Below are 21,615 nucleotides of genomic sequence, written 5' to 3'. Positions count from 1 at the left end.
CTTACTGACCTTCATTGGCTCCTAGTCCAGCAAAGCCTCAGTTTTTAAATCCTTGTTTTCAAATCCCTCTATGGTCTCACGCCTCCCTATCTCTGTAACCTCCTCCAGCCCAACAACCCTCAGAGATCTCTGCGCTCCTCCAATTCTGGCCTCTTGCGCATCCCTGATTTTCTTCGCTCCACAATTGGTGGCCGAGCCTTTAGCTGCCGAGGCCCTAAGCTCTGGAATTCCCTCCTCAAACCTCTCAACCCATCTCTCCTTTAGACGCTCCTTAAAACCTACCTCTTTACCAAGCTTTTGGTCACCTTTCCTAATATCTCCTTATGTGGCTCAGTGTCAAATTTTGTTTGATAACACTCCTTGGGACGTTTTACTACGTTAAAGGTGCTAAATAAATGTAAGCTGTTGTTATTGTTGTATCAATGACATATGAATTTAAGCTACATTACATTATGTCTAAGTACTTTTTCATGTCCAATTACAACACAGTGTTATTACAAATGCAATATTCCAAGCTTCATGGAGTTGGCTAAGTGTTCTGAGTCTGTGATCAGTCCTGATTACTTTCATACTGTCAAGCATATTTCATGGCTTTTTAAGTAGATTTTACATATCATACCATACCATGATATAGTGCCATGGAGGTTTAATGGGCCAGTTTTACATCCTCTTCCCACCTAATGAAATCCGGCTGTTAAAGATGTAAAGTAATGAGTCCATTTCTTACCGGACACGTCATTGACAATCATCAGTGCACACATTTTAACAGTGCTTTTTTATTAGGAATGTTCGAATAAAGGAAACATTTTTCTCACTGGAAGTTCTCCTAATAAGGGAGTGCCACAGTACCACATGTTCTTGTTAAGATCTGTGCCCGGCAGTAAATAAAAGAAACTGGTGATATGCAGGTTTCTGGGGGGAGAGCACCTGCATTACGTTATTATATATTGATTTTATAGTTGAAGTGCTCAAGTTTCCTGCTTCCACTCACGTGCATTAAACTTTAAAAACTGCAGACCTGAGCAGGCAAGAAAAATTCAAACACATGTTGAGTTGATGAGTTACCTGATCCTAGTACTGTCCAATGTCAAATTTCCACATATGGCATGCCAATGGCTCACTGGATAAATGCACCCCCCCCTCCCCGCCCGATATAGTACAGACCAAAAAGCTGTGCAGAGTTCACTAAGCTCAGTTAAAGCTAGTTGGTCTCAGTGCCCTGGGGTTTGGAAGAGGGAAGGTCAAGCAGGGTTCGTACCCTGATTTCTATCTTCTAATCTGCTGCTAAAAATTGTACGTATATAGGGTGGCTGAGAACAGGATCAAGATCAGCTGTGATTCCACAGCAGTCAAATAGCTTGCCTAAACTCTATGATCCTTATCCAAGTTTCCCTGTGCTGAGGGAGGAACTGACAATTGCTTTAGGTGCTTATACTGTGCTTGTATACAGTTGACAAATACAGTAAAGGTGCTTTAAAATGGGCTGGAATTTGGAAAGTTTGTGTTGAGGACTAGGGATGAGGGGGGAAAGGGAGAAGGCATAGGCTGAAAGGTAGGAGGAGATGTGGGAAGAGAATAACAGTTCAAAAAATATTTCATTGGCTTTAAGGCATTTTGGGATGTCCTGAGGTTGTGAAAGCAAGCAATTAGGAAGGCAAATGGCATGTTGGCCTTTATTGCAAGGGGGGTTACAGTACAAGAGTAAGGAAGTCTTGCTACATTTGTACAAGGCTTTGGTGAGATCACACCTGGAGTACTGTGTACAGTTCTGGTCTCCTTACCTAAGGAAGGATATACTTGCCTTAGAGGGGGTGCAACATAGGTTCACTAGATTGATTCCTGGGATGAGAGGGTTGGACTATGATGAGAGATTGAGTAGAATGGGCCTATAGTCTCTGGAGTTGAGAAGAATGAGAGGTGATCTCATTGAAACATATAAAATTCTAAGAGGGCTTGACAGGGTAGATGCTGAGAGTATGTTTCCCCTGGCAGGAGAGTCTAGAACTCTGGGCATAGTCTCGGGATAAAGGGTCAGCCATTTAAGACTGAGATGAGGAGGAATTTCTTCACCCAGAGAGTTGTGAATCTTTGGCATTCTCTACCCCAGAGGCTGCGGATGCTCAGTCATTTTGCATATTCAAGGCTGAGATCGATAGATTTTTGGACTCTAAGGGAATCAAGGAATATGGGGCTCGAGTGGGAAAGTGGCGTTGAGGTCAAAGATCAGCCATGATCTTATTGAATGGCAGAGCAGGTTCGAGGGGCCCTATGGCCTACTCTGCTCCTATTTCTTATGATGTGGAGATGCCGGTGATGGACTGGGGTTGACAATTGTAAACAATTTTACAACACCAAGTTATAGTCCAGCAATTTTATTTTAAATTCACAAGCTTTCGGAGGCTTCCCCCTTCGTCAGGTGAACGATGTGAAATGAAGTCCTCGAAATGAAATCGCATTTATAATTCACAGAACAATGCTTGGTGATTACAGACAGTTTTTTCAACTGCCCGTTGCCAAGGCAATCAGTGTGCAGACAGACAGGTGTTACCTGCCAGGTCTCACAGAATATACAAATCACCAAAAAAAAACAACAAACAAAAAAAAACAACAAACAAAAAAAAAAACAGAGATAGAGAGGTAGAAACATAGAAAAGACAGCAACTGACCCGTTATATTAAAATCAGATAACATTTGTTCGCTGGTGGGGTAACGTGTAGCGTGACATGAACCCAAGATCCCGGTTGAGGCCGTCCTCATGGGTGCGGAACTTGGCTATCAATTTCTGCTCGACGATTTTGCGTTGTCGTGTGTCTCGAAGGCCGCCTTGGAGTACGCTTACCCGAAGGTCGGTGGATGAATGTCCATGACTGCTGAAGTGTTCCCCGACTGGGAGGGAACCCTCCTGTTTGGCGATTGTTGCGCGGTGTCCGTTCATCCGTTGTCGCAGCGTCTGCATGGTCTCGCCAATGTACCATGCTCTGGGGCATCCTTTCCTGCAACGTATGAGGTAGACAACGTTCTATTTCTATTTCTTATGTTTCTTGTGAAAGGCACTATATAAATGTAAGTTCTTTCCTTCTTTCGTTCTTTCTTTCTTTAGCAAAGTTAGCCATAATATTATTTGTGTAGATTAATATTTTTACATGTGTTCGTTTGATATCATTTGCATGTTGTATTTGGTGTATAAATATAATAAAAATATTGACAGAATTTTATACTTATGTGAGTATCAGTTAGTGTGGTGGGCTGGACATTGTATTTGTGCTGGTGAGTATCCAACACCAAGTGTGTCGTGAAGCAGGAGGTTGAAGCATAAGAGCTAATTTTCTGAGTTCAACCGGCAGCGCACATCAGAAACTCGGACATGTGCTGTGCATAATTTTCCAATCATTCAAACATCGCTGTGCACAGAGAATGCCTGAATTTATGCTATGCACTCCCAGCGGATAAGGCTCACCCCTGTGTGCACAGCGTTGGAAAATTACCCCTATAGTGTTTAAGTGGAAGATTTATTTTCATAGGAGATGGTGTTGTGTTGGATTTTGATGTGTGTGTGATGGGTCAAGGGTGCAGGTTGGGAATTTGGGTTGAGTGGTGAGAAGGTATTAAATGTAAGAGCAAGAAGGAAGGGGATAGATTGGGGTCTGGAAGCGATGGGACAGGCTCCTGGGTTAGATAGCACTGGGTGGGCATACCAGGGAATGGAGATACTGTGCAGTGGGGTCCTCATGATCTATCAGTACAGTTGACAATACAGTAAAGGTGCTTTAGAATGGGGTGCCTGAGCTGTGGCACATTTGGGAATAGAGGCCCACAGGCTGGTAACACCAGGGAGGGTCTTGGGGTTTGGCAGAATTTGAAAGATGACTCTTAGGGTCTGAGAGTATTGGGCAGAAGGTCCTGGGATTTGGCAGCACTGGGAGGGCGAGCCATGGTGTGGCAGCATGGAGTAGGGTTGGATGGAGAATCGACGTTCCTCTCTCCTGGTCGTGTACTCAACCTCCCCACTCCTGGTCTCTCCCCAAACTCGCCATTGCCAGACTTGAGATCTGCTCAGGTCTCATCTTCCCAGGCCAAGCATGATCTCCCCTCAAATGTCTTGCATCTGGTGTTGAACAGTGCCAGCTTCCGACTGGATGGATGGGCAGCTAGAACCAGGGTGTGGTGAGTGACGTAAGAGGATAATGATGGCAGAAACAGGAAATGGGAAGGAAGGTGGGTGGGTGCAGACATGAGATGAGGAAGGAGTCCAGCGGATTGCGAGTGGAGACTTTATTCCCCATAAACAGCAATAAGGTTAATGACTATATAATCTGTTTTTTAGGTGTGTTGGGTAGGGGATAAATGTTGGCCAGGACTCAATGAGAACTCCCCTGCTCCTCTTCTAATAGGCCCAAGTGATTTTTTTATCACCTGAAAGGGCAGACAGGGCCTCAGTCTATTGCTCACCCGAAAAACAGCAGCTCCGACAGTGTAGCACTCCCTCAGTACTGCACGGGGAAGTCTCCGCATAGATTATGTGCTCAAGTCTCTAGAGTGGGACATGAACCCACAACTTTTGGACTCAGAAGCAAGACTGCTACCACTGAGACAAGACTGACACAGTGTCAAGCAGCTTTACCCATTGGGAATTTTATGCGTAGCACACTTACAGATTCCCAATATGCAAAGCCATCAAGTGAAGCCCTGGTCGTTAGCAGCATTCATAAAATCACCACGTATATATACATTACAAATCACATATATGTATTTTAATATATTATTTCATACATTTCAATTTTGTTTATTTAACTCCAATTCCCTTTATTCATAATCTGTAATTAAACTTATGAACAAAGGCAATTGGAATTAAAATAATCTACAATTATATAAAAGATTTCCGATGTGCAGTTGCATTTTATTTTTGCATTAAATTCATTTTATTGTATATCTCTGTGCCATTTAATCTATTTTACATTTGTGTTTCTTTTAACCAGCATTCTTCTTATTTTCCACAATATCTAAAATATATTAGTACAATAATGCACTGTCCAATACACCATATAATCCGCTTCTCCTTATCAAACACATTGACCGCGAAAGTTCACGGGGAAAGAGGTGCATCTCCACATAAGTGCCAAGACATCCATGCCTAGGACCTTTGCCACTGACCCCGCTGAAGTTCACGGGGTCAGCAGGAGGTCCCTTAATTTGGTTGGTGCATTATGGGCACATCTGGGGAATTCACCATTGACACTAGGCCAGAAAGTCCCGCAGAGGAGTTGGGGGCCTTTTCCAGAAAGGTGATGTAGTCCTCCCACCCCCTCCATCTCCCTCACAGCTTCCTTTGTAAAAGGGCCACGGTACAACTTATTTTTGGAAAAAAAGGTTTTCTCTTGGACAACCCAGGCCTTGATCCCAGCCTGGAGCTCCAGATGACCCTCACCTCCACCTCTGTTGGGGAAGTATGCTGAGTTTATTATGACTTAATGTGAACAATGCCCCAGGAGTTCCACAAATGCGTAAAATGTATTTGTCTAATTGCATTTCAAATTAGATGTTCTGCACTACATATCGTACGCACAATTTATTTATTTGGGATGAGGAAAGCTGATCGTTTTATGTTCCAGTATAGTAAAGGATTTGTGATTCTAAGGACTATTGACTATATTAATTGCCTCAACATTTACAGCTTAGACCTTAAGCCCTAATGGGAACATTCTTCATTTAGGATCTAAATGATAAATTATAAAGCAGGTAATAGTTCTTATAATTAAAAATTAATTTGGCAACGTTTTTCACTGTACTCCTTTCCCAAAGTGAGGGGGGGTGGGGGAAGCAGTGCAAGACTGTGGGAATAAAGCGGAAAGAAAAAGATGAGGCAAAATAGACAGAAAATCACAACAGTGGAGATTAAGAAGGATTTCACATGCAAATAACTTATCTGACCATGCTTGTCACTTTAGTGATCTCCTCTAGGCTTAGGCATTTCAGGCATCCCTGTTCTTGCACCGATGCTCTCTCAGCCAGCTGTGCACCCTATGGTTCTGCTAGGCTCCTGCATCAACACAGAGACAGACAATACAGCCTTTGGTCTGATTGAACACAAAACATTCACAGTCTCTGGGTAGAAATGACTGCCGCGCTCCTATTGAGGCTAGACCAGGCTTGTCAAGATAGCACTAGTGAGGCTTTCCCACTAAGCAGCTGGATGAACATTGACAAATGCTTTGCATGTATAATTACAATGTGGTTCTGGCCTTTATTATTAATATAACCTACGTCAATAGGCCCAATTTATTAGAGCCGCTGTTGATTAGAGATGAACACGTAACTGGATCATAAAACTAACAATTCTGGTTGTGATTTCACAAATTTTAATGCACAAAATTGCAAACTACTCATTTTTTTCTGCATAGTACAGTTTTGGCAGCAATTTCTATTTACAAGTAATTGTGATTGAACCATCAAGCTGGATACATTAAGTAGTTGAGTTTTCAGTATGAATTATGCCCGAGTGCTTTGTACAGTTGCTTTCAGTGATTCAGCAGGTATCTCAACTTGGAACCAATAACTTTCAAACACCTAACAACTTGTAGAAATACCATACAGTGACATGCATGCATCAAATGAGATTTTCAGCCCCTTCTTGTGAGATCGCCTCAAATGACACAATCAACTTATTGATGTTATCCAACAAAAATTAATTACAGCTGAGGAGCTGCAAGGAAGTGAGCATGTTCTTCTGTGACTGCGGTTAGGCGTTGGTTGAATGAACCCCTGGCATCTGCTGTTTGGCTTCTTAGGGCGTGAATGAAGGACGTTTATGGTCTTGGGCAGCCCTGCCAAAGCTTGATCCACCTATATGTGGGGTCCAGTACATAACTGAGTCCTGGGGCATCCCATTGTGATGGTGGAGGGTCCACGGTCAAGGCCCTCAAGCATGGTCATTGAGTGATGCATTGAATATTGGCCGGTGGTGACAACAAGGCCAAAACTCTTATCCCGACTGTTAACAGATCAGTCCCGAAAATAAAGGAAGTGAGTGAAGTGTGTCTTCAAATATTGTCAGCAGACTGGCAATATGCTGAAATTTACAAGGCTTCACATTCATTCCGCTCAGCAATTGCCTTACTAATGTATTTGGAACTAATTACAGCTATTATTTCAAACTTTCCTCCCGCTTTCCATTCAGAAATAGTTTATGGGCTTAAAAAAGAAGCCAACTGAACACGTCGTGAATGGCGAGTAAAATCTTGTGAATTGCAGCATGAAGGTGACGTACCAAGAGGCTGCATTCAGTTTGATTTTACCTGCGGAGTCACACTGAAAGCAACCGGACAAGACACTCAGATATAATTCATACTGAAAACTCAACTACTCAATGCATCCGGCCTAATGGTTCAATTGCAATTATTTGTAAATAGAAATTGCAACAAAACTGTACTATGCAGGAAAAAAATAGTAGTTTGTGTAAATCTTCCCGCCTCTCTACTTCTCGCTCCTCCTTTAAGACGCTCCTTAAAACCTACCTCTTTGACAAAGCTTTTGGTAACCTGTCCTTTTGTGGCTCGGGGTCAAATTTTGTTTGACAACGCTCCTTTGAAGTGCCTTGCGATGTTTGACTCCTTTCCTGTTTGGCTCAGTTGGTGTCACTCCTGTCGTGGATTCAGAAGGTTTGGGGTCCAGCCCAATGCAGAAACTTGAGCACACAATCTGGGCGGACACCTCAGTGCCGTACTGAGAGAGTGCTGCGCCGTCTTTTGGACGAGATGTTAAATCCCATCCCATCTGTTCAGGTGGATGCCATAAAATTCCATGGAGCATTTTGAAGAATAACAGGGACATCCCCTGGTATCCAGGGCCAACATTTCTCCTTCATCCACACCACCAAAAAACAGATTAACTGATCATTCATCTCATTCCGTAGTTTCTGGGATTTTGCTGTCTATAGATTGATTGCGTGTTTGCCTAAATAACAACACCAACTGAGCTTCAAAAGCAATTTTTTTGGGATGTCCTAAGGATGTGGCAAAGCGCTATTTAATCCAGGTTCTCTTTTTCATTTGCAATGATTGGCATCATAAAATAAAGTTTATATAAAAAAAAGTAGTTAGCAGTAATGAAAGCATGCAGTGATTATGAAATGGTTTATGTGTGGCAAATTCATTTATTCCAAGGCTATTATGCCTTCAGTGGCATGACTGTGATTGCAGAGCCTTATAGTGCCTAAAACCCACAATAGTTCCACTTCATTCTAGTGGCATCAGTTTACGGTGACCAAATTCAGCATTCACTTTTCTTCTATCTTCTACTATAAACAAGATAACAGATGGTCACATACTAGGCCTCTTGCCTGCTTGACTGTGCAGTACAAAATAGATGTGAAAAAAATTCAGGGCTAGTAGAAGGGTAGGGACATACAAAAATATTGTTTGCAGATTATTCCATTTGAGAACAAACCATTCCAATAAATCAAATTTTAAACTACTTAACTTCTTTCGTTATTCCTTTATTCAACATCCACAAACAGACTTTCCAACAGGAATCCTAGTGAAGGAATGGGGGAAAAAAGCCACGGTTCCTGCTGGAAAGTTTATGTTTGCAGATGTTAAATGGGGACAAGATCAGACTGAGCTCTGATGCCTCATTGGTTCAATAGTCTCCGATATCCATTGTCTAGACTCACATATTTAGGTAAGCGTCCATTTATTCAGCACCCGGCCTGTAAATACAGAGGAAGTGATTCAAATGCCACTTATTAGCTCCCTTGCTGGCCTAGTCGGTAAATGCGCTACCTAATATAGTAGTGAGCCAGCCTTCTCAGTTCCAACTAAAAACATTTAACACTTCCATTAAAGTAGCAGAGAGAGGAACGTTGATACAGGCAACTTAAACGTTCATGCAGTAACAACCTAACAGTAATTTCTACTCTGATATTTTTGTTGGAATTCCTATTTGCTTTATCTTTGCTGTGGCATTTGTGTCTTAGTGCATTGTGGCATTTATGAAAACTGGATTATGTTTTGTCAGGAATGTACCGTGGGAACTTTTCTTATATCATTTCTGCAGTAATATTTTCAGTTCACTCCCTAGCTTAAATGTTAGCCTTTGTCACTACTGGACTTTCACCCATTTTAATATTCAAAGAAAGGAACTGGAAACTATCACTGCAAACAATAAGAAGTAAAGAACGAAAGAACTTGGATTTACATAACGCGTTTCACAACCTCAGGATGTCCCAAAGTGCTTTATAACCAATGAAGTACTTTTGAAGTGTAGTCACTGTCGTAATGTAGGAAACGCGACAGCCAATTTGTGCACAGCAAGATCCCACTAACAGTAATGTGATAATGACCAGATAATCTGCTTTTTTAGTGATGTTGATTGAGGGATAAATATTTGCCCAGACACTGGGGGAGAACTACTCTTCTTCGAAATAGTGCCATGGGATCTTTTGTGTCCACCTGAGAGAACAGATGGGGCCTCAGTTTAACGTCTCATCCGAAGGGCAGCACCTCCGACAGAGCAGTGTCCTACCACTGAGCCACAGCTGACACAGTGAGTACACAGTGAGCAGTGAATGTAAGATACCTTTTTTGAGGATCTCGCCGCTGATAGTTGAAGCACCACGAACTTTAGGCATTCATATCAACCAGTAATCAATGGGAACAGTCATATCAACACCCGCACAGTTGCACATGGATATGCCTGTATTGATTGAATTTATAGATTTCTCACTTAAAGTGTTGGCCCACCTTCCATGCCAAATACTTTCATTTTAAACACTAAAGATTTGATCTTTTTCAGGTACATCGTTCCTTCCTGAAGTATACACACTGAGGATTTTTAGCAAGCAGACCTCCAACTAGGCAATTTATACAGAGAATGGATGGGATGACTGGAGCTATGTTATTTGGCAATAACACATTTCAAGTGAAAATAACAACAACTTGCATTCATATAACGCTTCTAATATAGAAAAATGTGCCAAGGTGCATCACAGAGACATAAGGAAAAGATAGCACCCTGACTCTGACTGCATTATAGTGTCAAGACTACAAAATATTACTTTTTTAATAATGGGCTGGATATTGCTATAAAAATAACGGTGAGGCTAACAGTGCCACGGAACCATAGCCCAGCATAACTCATTGCCTTTAAGAGAAGGGGGAGCAAATAACATTTACAACACTACATGAAAGTGACCATTTTTCCCAATATATGATGGAAAGCATACACGAATGATTGCAAAAAATGTGTGTTCTCTGAAAATAAAATCAGGAAACTAGAAGTTGTGGGAATTGGATGGTGCAGTGGGATAAACACTACCCTTTCACCTCTGGGTTCAAATCCAGCCAAGATTGATAAGATGAGAAATCTACGCTGGCTGCGAGGATGCCATGTGAAATGAGTCTGAGTCTCAATCCATCCTACTGGAATTTGGCCCATGATACAAAACTGCCTTTAATTTGGCACTAATTCACACTCAATTGAGAACTCACAATAGTAGGTATGGAAACATGAAAAAAGTGTCACACTGGTGGAGCAGAGGGTTGTCTTCTGTGGTTCAGGGGAAAACGCATTGTTGTAAAGGAAGCTTTATTCTGCATCTAACTATATGACGTCTGATGTGGGAGCACTTGTTGCTGACCCCCTCAGTGTCCAAAATAGAAGATTTTCCATTTACCACCATTGGCACAAAAAGAATCACAAAAAAGTCATTAAAAAAAGTTTAGAACTCTGAAGAAAAAATTATATTTCTGTTTTGGTGCAAAAATGTTATCATGGCCCATAAAAGATTAACAGTACAGCAAAATGTATACAGCTACTCCTCTACACCTTATAGTATCTTTATAAGGCACACTCTTAATTAACATCTTTTTAATACACTTCATTTATTTTGCAAATATCTAAATAAAGTGCAATTAAACTACAGTGGTGAACTTACTTTCACTCATAGTTCTCTCCTTTAATGGTTTCCATGCTACAGGTATTTTTTATTGCAGTGCTCATGTTCTGATGACCTATTTAAGTCATGTTATTGACAAAGAATTTTAGGGATTGTAACATCCCTACAGATCATATTTCCTCTCGAAAGACTATCCCTTGATGCCAGTCTTATTACAGGTGATTTCATGGAAGCAGCAATAAGCAGTGAGACCCTGTGTACCCAGAATTCTTCACAGGAACTATGTCATAGCATCCTAGGAGGCCTGAGCATATGAATACACAGTGCTCTGCCTATAGGAGTACAACAGAGAAACAATTATAGGAGTACAACGTTATAGGAGTACAACAGAGAAACAATTATTAAAGAGACTGGAAAGAAAAATGATTAATGCCATGAAGGTGAATGAATTAACTTCACCATTGGGCTTTAGGTCTTTTCAAATATGCTATTTAACATTTTAAAGCAACTGTAATAGTCCTCAGGGGAAGTAATGGCAGCTTGACATAAAATATTCCTGTGACAAAATGCAAGATACATTGTTGAGATATTGAAATGTATATATAGGAATGTCATAAAAGATCTGACTTTTACTGTATATTCAATAGCATATCCAAAAAATTGAAATTATTGATTGAAGCATACTCCAAATAACTCATTAACCAGGAGAATTTTAACTTTAAAGATCAAAAGGCCTCAAGAAGGCTGTTTTATCCTTATCTGTTGCTTTGCACCATCAAAATGACCTTTAGTCAGTGTCTGATTAAGACAAGAATTGACTTGTGTGGGTGTAGTTTGGTATGAGAATGTAGAGGTACATTTCCAAATCACACCTACGCTGCAATAACAGACCAGGTCAGATATTTATGGAGAATGTCTGTATTAAGCAAAATGGAACATATTCAATTGTGACTTCTCAATGTTAGAGATTTCTAGTATATATAAATCAGTCCATCCATTACTATGATTAAGGTGTCTGAGTTTAAGTCAAGTTTTACAGCCTGTCAAATGTCAAGAAAAAGATCCACTTACATTTATTAAAATATATTTCAAGTTTTGATTGTTAGTTTTCTTTTTTTGTAAAGGAGGTTGGCTTTGCCAACATTGAGGTGGAACATGTTTTGGCTCATTCAGATCTTCATTTCAGCTAGGCAGTTGGAGACTGTAGCAATGGCCTTTAGATTCGAGGAGGAGGCAGGGAGGTAGTGGTGGTGTCCTTAGTATACATGTGGAAGATAACCCCCATGGTTGCTGATGTTGTCGCCAGTGGGTTTTACATAGATGGAGGAGGAGGGAACCAAGGATTGAGGTAGACATGCATGGAGAAGAAATATTGCAGGTAATATATTGCCTATTTTGCAGTTGGGTTGAGGAAATCGAGAAAGAGTAGTACCATGGTGGCGGACTGCAGAAGAGAGGATTGGAAGAGCATTGAACAATCAATAGTGTTGAAAGTGCCAGAGAGATGACAACATGAGAAGTGATAGAAAGCGCAGTCACAGACATACAGGATGTCGTTTGTGACAGACTAATACAGTCTCAATGTTATGGGATAGGACAATAGTTGGAGAGAATGGAGAAATTAAGAGTAGGGTTCTGGAAGAGGCTTGATAATGGTAGCCTTGAAGGAAATGGGGACAGTGCTGGAATAAAGAGACAGGTTGATGATGTCACTAAACATGGTATAGTTAGTTGATCAGGAGCTAAGACAGGAGATGCTCAAGGGAACAGCCAATAGATTTCATGGACAATATAAGGGTGTTTGGGGCTGACAGTGAGGAACAGTAGAGAATAGAATGGGTGAAAGCTCGGCTGGGTGGAGGCAGAACCAGGAGTTGAGGGTGGAGGGGAATATGAGGGACAGTCAGTGGAGGCAGCGGCAGCTGTGCAAATGACGCTGATTTTGAACACAAAAAAGTTTGTGAGTTCCTGGGAGGATTTGGAAGAGGCACATCTGAGGACACAGTTTGTGGTGGAGAAAAGGAGCTTGGAATTGTTTCTGCTCTACAAAATGATCTTGAAGTAGCAAGCAGTTTTGGCTAAGGAAAGAGTGATAGTATAGCATGAGGTGGCCTAGCCAAGCCTGGTGACAGCCAGGCTGGTTGATCACCAAGTGCATTCCAGCTTGAGAATTTGAAGCTGCAAGGATGGCTGCTATATCAGGGGGATAGTGGAATTGAGATACTGTGAGATCTGAGGGGGAACAAGAGCAGTGAAAATCGGAGCAATCGTGAAGAACGTCAATAGAGGTACTGCATCATCACAGGTGGCAGGCCACAGAAGGGGGAGGTCAGAATTTGAGAGAATGAGAGAGGTGGTTTGCTTGGGGTGGGAGGTGACAGTTGAGGGATTTGGGGTGAGCAGGAAGATGTGTACAAGAGTGGAGATCAAGAATTGGTCAGAAAGAACCCTTCCAATGATAGAGACTGCTCAGGGCTCAAGGCCAATTGTGATCCCCAGGTCGAGGGGGCAATCATGTGGGTGAGGAATCAATCATTGCGGAGGGTGAAGTTGAGGGAGGTGAATAGGGCACGGAAATTGGTGGAGAAAGGGTGAGTTCAGATGAAGATTAAAATCACTGAAGATAAGCAGTCATTTGGTGTGGTCTTGGTTATTACACGTTGTTCCTTAAGAGCTTTGCCCAGGTTATTTCCTTGTTTAATTCCTGTACTGGGAACAGATAACTGAACCGAAGCTTTGATCCGTAAATTTTATTAATTTTATTCAAGTCTGAGGTGAATAAAAAAGGTAACAGTTATAAATAAAATGGAAGCACTAATTGCAACAGAAATGATTCTGTCTGTTACCTAAAGTAATGCAAACCAAATTTTCAACATTAATACAAGAGGGCAAAAATAGAATCTATTTATAACAATAATTGACATTTCAGCTTATCTTGTTTATTATAAGGGAGGAGACATGGCAAATGTACCGAGCTATGTAAATGGAATCTGTGCCATCATTTTTTTTAGCGGAGAGTTATAGAGACTGCTTTTTAATAGGAACTATGTGGTGAAACAAGTTGGTAAGTGTTGATAGGAAAAACAAGTCTTTTCAGGCCCACGTATTTGCATGAAACCTCAAAACAAATATTCAAAGTTACAGTTGATTCTTTAGTTTTTTAAAGCAGAGATGGCCAGTCAGTGGCCTGTGGGCCATAAGTGGACCCAGAGCCTCAGCATTCCCACCCTCGAAGCCAGGACAATTCAGTCCAACCTGCGTTTATATTTCTTATTCGTCAGTTCATATTTTGCGGGCTTGGAGGATTTAGAAAGTGCTGTACTTAGTGCTGTTGGCACATTGGTGAATAAATCTTAAATCAGAACGACAAGACTCGATAGTATCAGCAGCATGAGGTATATGTGGATTTAAATTTTGCATGTGCCCCCCTGAGACTCCATCGTATGTACCCTTGTAGCCCATGTAGTTGACAAGCTTGGACATCCCTGCTATAACAATTTCTTAGCGCAATCTTTTCAAACTCATGTAGATGAATTTTGTTAGCCTGGAGGTTTGGAAAAGGTTCTTCTCAGCTGCATTTCGTAGCAGGGCTCATTGGATACAATCAGCAAGGATACTTTTTTTTATTCGTTCATGGGATGTGGGTGTCGCTGGCAAGGCTGGCATTTATTGCCCATCCCTAATTGCCCTTGAGAAGGTGGTGGTGAGCCGCCTTCTTGAACTGCTGCAGTCCGTGTGGTGAAGGTTTACTAGGTGACTAGTAAAGAAGCTGATGTACCTAATACCTAAAGGGGAAAAAACACAGAACTAAGAAGTTGTAATTGTTTTCAAAACACTAATGAAGAATATGACCTTTAAATAAATACGGCCCTGACGTTCTTCTTAATAATACGCACCCTACCTGACCTTTGAATAAGTTTTACCTGATGGTACCATTCACTGATTACCAGGTAAAGCCATTCTTCCATGTAAGTAATCCTGTTGATTCACATCCAAAAAGAGTGGACTAGAGTAAAGGGAGTTGGATTGCCAGAATTATCCACCAGTCAATCCCAATTTTTTCTCCCCATATTTTCCATATTTCTTACCTCTCCCCTCCCCCTTTTCTCATGCTGGATATTGCTCCACAGTCTCTAACAGTGATGCAATACTTCACTCAAATCTGGGCAGGCTATTCAAGTGTAGGAGGCATGAGTAGGAACCAAATTGCAAATGTGCATTTTTTATTTGTTGCAAACTTAAAATGCAAATTTGTGGTCTTGAAGCAGGAGCTTCTTTTTGCATTATATTTCTACTCTGCTGGTTTTCCCGTTTGAATTTTGTGGATCTGGAGGATTTCAAAAGGCTGTTATCAATGATACTTCCTTACCTACAAGAGGTTAAGGGATACAATCAGCGGTGTTACCAGGAGCTACTTTGTTTTGAATTGATCTAGAACACAAGCCAGCTGTTTGCGTTACAATGCACAAGTTGGTGATGGCTAGCAAAGTAATCCTTCATGCAAGTCACATTCATATGTTCAAAAACATTGGTAAATAATTGTTAGCAGAATCAGTAGATATCCAAAAAAAAGCCTTTATGAAAGATAACTGGATTGAGGTCAACATTCCCGTATTTGTGGCCATCATGGGCTGTGCAAAGGTAAAATTCAATGAAAGTGGAGGAACCAAGGTTTCGAGACCTAGCGTGTAGGACGACACAAGGACAAAACGTAAAAGAAGACAAGATAAAGTAGGAAGTAGCTACAGTACCGTGCCTTAGGTAGTCCATGTACACTAATAAGATGGGGGGAGAGTTCAGGTAAGGGTAAATTTCTAAGTCTAAAGAGAAAAGTCAAGGCTGTAGAGCAGAGTGGCGATTTGGGTAAAAACAAGCTGAGTGTGTCAGAAAGGAACAGAGAGTTTAACAAAGGTTAATAGGGCATTAGTGATTGAGGTCACATCAGGGAAAAATAGTAAAAGGTTAAAACTAAAGGCGCTATATCTGAATGCACGAAGCATTTGTAAAAAAATAGATGAATTAATGGCACAAATAGAGATAAATGGGTTTGATCTAGTAACCATTACTGAGATGTGGTTATAGGGTGACCAAGGTTGGGAACTAAATAAACCAGGGTACTTGACTTTTAGAAAAGAGAGGCAAAATGGAAAAAGCTTGGGGTGGGGGGTTAGCCCTGATAATAAAGGATGAGATAAAGACAGTAGTGAGAAAGGATCTTAGCTCAGAAAATCAGGATGTAGAATCAGTATGGGTGGAGCTAAGAAATAACAAGGGGCAGAAAACACTGTTGGGAGTAGTTTATACGCCCCTAACAGTAGTTATAGTGTTGGACAGAGTATAAATTAGGAAATTAGAGGAGCATGTAACAAGGGTAATACAATAATTGTGGGGGACTTTAATCTTCATATAGACTGGGCAAACCAAATTGGCAAAAGTAGTTTGGAGGATGAGTTCATGGAATACATTCAAGACAGTTTTCTAGAACAATATGTTGAGGAACCAAATAGGGAACAGGCCATTTTGGATTTAGTATTGTGTAATGAGGCAGGGTTAATTAATCATTTTATAGTTTGTATGGATTTTGGACATTGGATCAGCACCCATTTTACTCTTTAGAATTGTTGGATATTTCAACGTAAAGGGTTAACTAGTCCCTTTAAGGATTTGGATATTCACTTGGACAGTACAGTCATAGCACAGTTGAAAACAAGGGTTAACTCGTCCATTGACATTACATTTGGACATTGATATGTATGGAAGATCTACTGGACGTTTCAACGTAAAGGGTTAACTAGTCCATTTACGAATTGGACATTCACTTGGACAATACATTTACAGTGCATGTGAAAGCAAGGGTTAACTCATCCCTTGACATTACCTTTGGACATTTGGACAGTATAAATTCACAACTGCAAAGACAGCAAAGTGCAGTCAGTTAAAACTGGACATTTGAACATCAGTTTAAAACTGCAAAAGCAGCAGAGTACAGAAACATCAACAAGCTGCGGTTTTCAATAACAACTGATAAGCACGAAACACAGAAGCTTTCAGAAGCTTTGAGAAGGTTCCAATGACATTGATTATTTGGTGCTCAACAACAACCTGGTTTTCAAAACAAAAGAAGCAGATACAGTGGGTTCACACAGTTATTGAGTGGTACTACCAACCATCCATCATTAATGCCTTCTCGTAACTTGGAGCACACCCTGTCTGCTAAAAGACCATATAAAAATAGGACATCGTAGAAGCTTAAAAAGTCAACAGTACAGGAGCAGCAGTTGCACAACTTCTGCAATGAGCTCCTCCAACAATACTTTGCTTCTAAACTTTGGCAAAAAGACTTTACTTCTGAATTGTGACAAACAGACTGTACTTCCGAACATCGATAAAAAGCCTTTGCTTCTGAGCTTTGACAAAAGGACTTTGTTTCTAAACTTTGGTGAGAAGACAAACCTTGATGAGAAGACACAGAACTTCGATACTTTACTATTGAACTGGAACAAAGAGGAAAATTTTGATGAGACAAAGAACATCGACACACCATCCCTCCACGACGCACCTGTTACCGCAACAATCGCCACCCTTTGTCTGGACCTAGACGGCTGCTTTGATGCTTTATAAAGGTTGTATGTGCTACTTGTTCGCTTTGCTTCATGCTTGCTTATGTACGCCTTTCTAAATTATTAAATAAAGTACGTTGAAACCATCAATTGTGTTATTGGGCAGAGTAATCCACATATTGATTAAGTTGCTTCAAGCTTGCTATGTGCTTTTTTTGACTCACTAAATAAATAATCACTTTGATTAACAAAACTACCACATCAGGGTGGCTTTCTTTGTCTGAACTATTGTCCAGGTCCACGAATGCCTGGAAAAACCCAAATTTCCTACAAGTTAAGGATCCTCTGGTGAAGAGTGATCATAATATGATAGAATTTCATATTGTGTTTGAGAGTGATGGAGTTAAGTCTGAAACCAGGGTCTTAAATTTAAACAATCCCAATTTAGTAGGTATGAGAGGTGAGTTGGCTAAGGTAGATTAGGAAATTTGATTAAAAGATAGGATGGTAGATAAGCAATGGTGAACATTTAAAGAAATAAATCATAATTCTCAATGAATATACGTTCCCTCGAGGAATAAAAACTCCACGGGAAAAGTGATCCAACCATGGCTAACTAGAGAAGTTAAAGATAATATTAGATTAAAAGAAGAGGCTTACAATGTTGCCAAAAAGAGTAGTAAGCCTGGGAATTGGAAGGGTTTTAGAAATCAGCAAAGGATGATGAAGAAATTGATAAAGAGGGAAAAAATTGAATATGAGAGTAAACTAGCAAGAAATATAAAAACAAATTGTAAATATGTAAAAAGGAAGAGATTAGCGAAAGTAAACATGGGTCCCTTAGAGGCAGAGACAGAAGAAATTATAATGGGGAATACGGAAGTGGCAGAGACATTAAACAAATATTTTGTATTTATCTTCAAAGTAGGAGACACAAAAAATACCAGAAATAGTGGGGAACCAATAGAGAGTGAGGTACTTAAAGTAAAGAAAAAGTACTGGAGATGTTAATGGAACTAAAAGCCGACAAAATCCCTTGGACCTGATGGCCTACATCCTACGGTTTTAAAAGAGGTGGCTGCAGAGATGGTGGATGCATTGGTGTTGAACTTCCAGAATTCCCTAGATTCCAGAACAGCCCCCGTGGATTGGAAGGTAGCAAATATAACCCCGCTATTCAAGAAAGGAGGGAGAGAGAAAACAGGTGACTATAGGCCAGTTAGCCTGACATCAGCAGTAGGGAAAATGCTAGAATGTATTATTAAGGACATAGTAACAGGGCACTTAGAAAAATCATAATATGATTAGGAAGAGTCAACACAGTTTTATGAAAGGAAAATTGTGTTTGACAAATCTATTAGAGTTTTTTGAGGGTAGATAAGGAGGAACCAGTGGATGTAATATATTTGGATTTTCAAAAGGCATTTGATAAGGTGTCACATAGGAAGTTGTTACACAAGATTAGGGCTCATGGGATTGGGGGTAATATATTAGCATGGATTGAGGATTGGTTAATGGACAAAAAAGAGAGTTGGAATAAACAGGTCATTTGCGGATTGGCAGGTTGTTACTAGTGGGGTGCCACAAGGATCAGTGCTTGGGGCTCAGCTGTTTACAATATATATCAATGACATAGATGAGGGGAACGAGTGCAATGTATCCAAGTTTGCTGATGATACAAGGCTAGGTGGGAAAGTAAGCTGTGAGGAGGACACAAAGTGGTTGCAAAGGGATATAGACAGGTTAAGTGAGTGGGCGAGAAGTTGGCAGATGGAGCAAAATGTGGAGAAATGTAAGGTTATTCACTTTGGTAGGAAGAATAGAAAAACTGAATATTTTTTTAAAAGGTGAGAAACTAAGAAATGTTGGTATTCAGATGGATTTGGGTGTCCTTGTACACGAATCACAGAAAGTTAACATGCAGATACAACAGTCAATTAGGAAAGCAAATGGTATGTTAGCCTTTATTGCAAGGCGGTTGGATCATAAGAGTAAGGAAGTCTTGCTGCAATTATATAGGGCTCTGGTGAGACCACACCTGGAGTACTGTGCACAGTTTTGGTCTCCTTACCTAAGGAAGTATATACTTGCCTTAGAGGGGGTGCAATGAAGGTTCACTAGACTGATTCCTGGATGAGAGGGTTGTCCTATGAGGAGAGATTGAGTGAAATGGGCCTATATTCTCTGAAGTTAAGAAGAATAAGAGGTGATCTCATTGATATGTATAAAATTCTTAGAGGGCTTGATAGGGTAGATGCTGAGAGGTTGTTTCCCCTGGCTGGAGAGTCTAGAACTAGGGGTCATAGACTCAAGATAAGGGGTTGGCCGTTTAGGATCGAAATGAGGAAAAATGTCTTCACTCAAAGGGTTGTGAATCTTTGGGATTATCTACCACAGAGGGCTGTGGATGCTCAGTCATTGAGTATATTCAAGACGGAGATCGATAAATTTTTGGACACTAAGGGAATCAAGGGATATGGGGATAGGGCAGGAAAGTGGAATTGAGGTAGAAAATCAGCCATAATCTTATTGAATGGCAGAGCAGGCCCGAGGGGCCATATGGCCTATTCCTGCTCCTATTTCTTATGTTCTTTTGTACATATACGTAACAGTTTATCCAGAAAACATCCAAAATCACATAAGTAAAAAGAGAAAAAGGAACTTGCATTTATATAGCGCTTTTGACAACCTCAGGATACCCCAAAGGGCTTTACAGCCAATGAAGTACTTTTGAAGTGTAGTCACTGTTGTAATGAAGGAAACACGGCAGCCAATTTGCACACAGCCAGATCCCACAAACAGCAAAGTGATAAATGACCAGGTCATCTGTTTCAGTGATATTGGTTGAGTGGTAAATATTGGCCAGGACATTGGGTAGACCTCCCCTGCTCTTCTTTGAAATAGTGCCATGGGTTCCTTAACATCAACCTGAGAGGGCATCTGAAAAACGACACTTCTGACAGTGCAGCATTCAGTACTGCATTGAAGTACAGTTATAGGCGCAACTATCTGGACCGAGGCTGGGTCTTACATTACTTTGGTAACGTACAGCAACACTGGCAGCTGGATACATTCCATGAAATGACAAGCTGACTTAATCAAAATTCTTCCTTTCAGAAATTTTGGATTCTGTATGGAACTGCCTGTGCAAGTCAGGCAAACCACTGCTCATGCAAACCAAGAGCAGTTAGAATTGGAAAGGTTTATTTTAAAGGCATGCCTTCACCATCCTTATTGCCACTTTATTCCATTAGGTTCGTTATCACTTCTTTGTAATTAGATACCATCACATTAAACCCACTGAGTAAATGCAATATTACCACTGACTTATTTTCATCAGATTTACTTTGGAACATTATGTTCTCTACTGTTCTTTGCCATTCTTTGCCTGAGGAAATAGATTGAACTTCACCTTTGGACTATCAACTTGATAATAGTTTCTTGTATTCTATATCAGCTACTATTTAGAAGCATTTAAAAGTCAAAGAAGACAGGACCCTGTAATCCGCTTGAGAAGGCTTGATCCTCAGTTTCTGATCCTTTCTAATACTCAGTATGCCATTACAGTGGTTGAATACAGTGCGTGGAATAGTTGGACATGTGAACAATATGAGACCAAGTTCTACTGAAGTATTATTGTAACTTTGTTCATACCAATTAGAATCACTCTGATAGGAAAATTTAGTGGGAAGGTTATCAGATATAGGCGCAAGAGAAGGGGGGTGGGACAAATTCGATAGCTCTTTCAAAGAGCCAGTACAGGCACGATGACCCCTTTCTGTGCTGTACAATTCTATAAGTATACGATTCTATGATTCTTTGATATGCAATGGAAAAAATGGATCTTTTGTGTAAATGATGCTATGTGTTTCATTTTCTCTTGGCAATACCATCAAAGTTTATTGTTTTTAAATTATTAGAACTTGGCATTCATGTTTGCTCGAAGCACAGAAAGACTTCAAACAACTGTACTGGGTTACTAATGGACAAGTGAGATATTTTCCATTGTGTATTGACATGCTGCAACATCCCTGATTTAACAAGTGGTGCATTTCAACATTTGCCTGAAAGGGCCAGTGTTCCAGGAATGACACAGCCTTGGATATAGTTCTACAAGTAGAAGTGGTACGCAATCTTTGCTGCTAATATTGTATGTGCATGTTT

The 21,615-nt window shown here is 40.6% G+C and overlaps 1 long non-coding RNA gene across 1 annotated transcript in view; it reads right to left on the bottom strand.

Annotated features, from left to right (window-relative positions):
- Positions 1-2,314: 2,314 nt before the first annotated feature.
- Positions 2,315-21,615, bottom strand: part of LOC137327739 (uncharacterized) — a 174,026-nt gene continuing 154,725 nt past the window's right edge. The window contains exon 3 of the long non-coding RNA XR_010964533.1: positions 2,315-2,993. This is a non-coding gene — a long non-coding RNA (uncharacterized lncRNA). The remainder of the gene's footprint in view (positions 2,994-21,615) is intronic.

Source organism: Heptranchias perlo, chromosome 12 (assembly GCF_035084215.1).
Source record: "Heptranchias perlo isolate sHepPer1 chromosome 12, sHepPer1.hap1, whole genome shotgun sequence".
Taxonomy (NCBI): domain Eukaryota; kingdom Metazoa; phylum Chordata; class Chondrichthyes; order Hexanchiformes; family Hexanchidae; genus Heptranchias; species Heptranchias perlo.
Note: the sequence above shows the minus strand (reverse complement) of the source record. Positions and strands in the feature narration are given on the sequence as shown.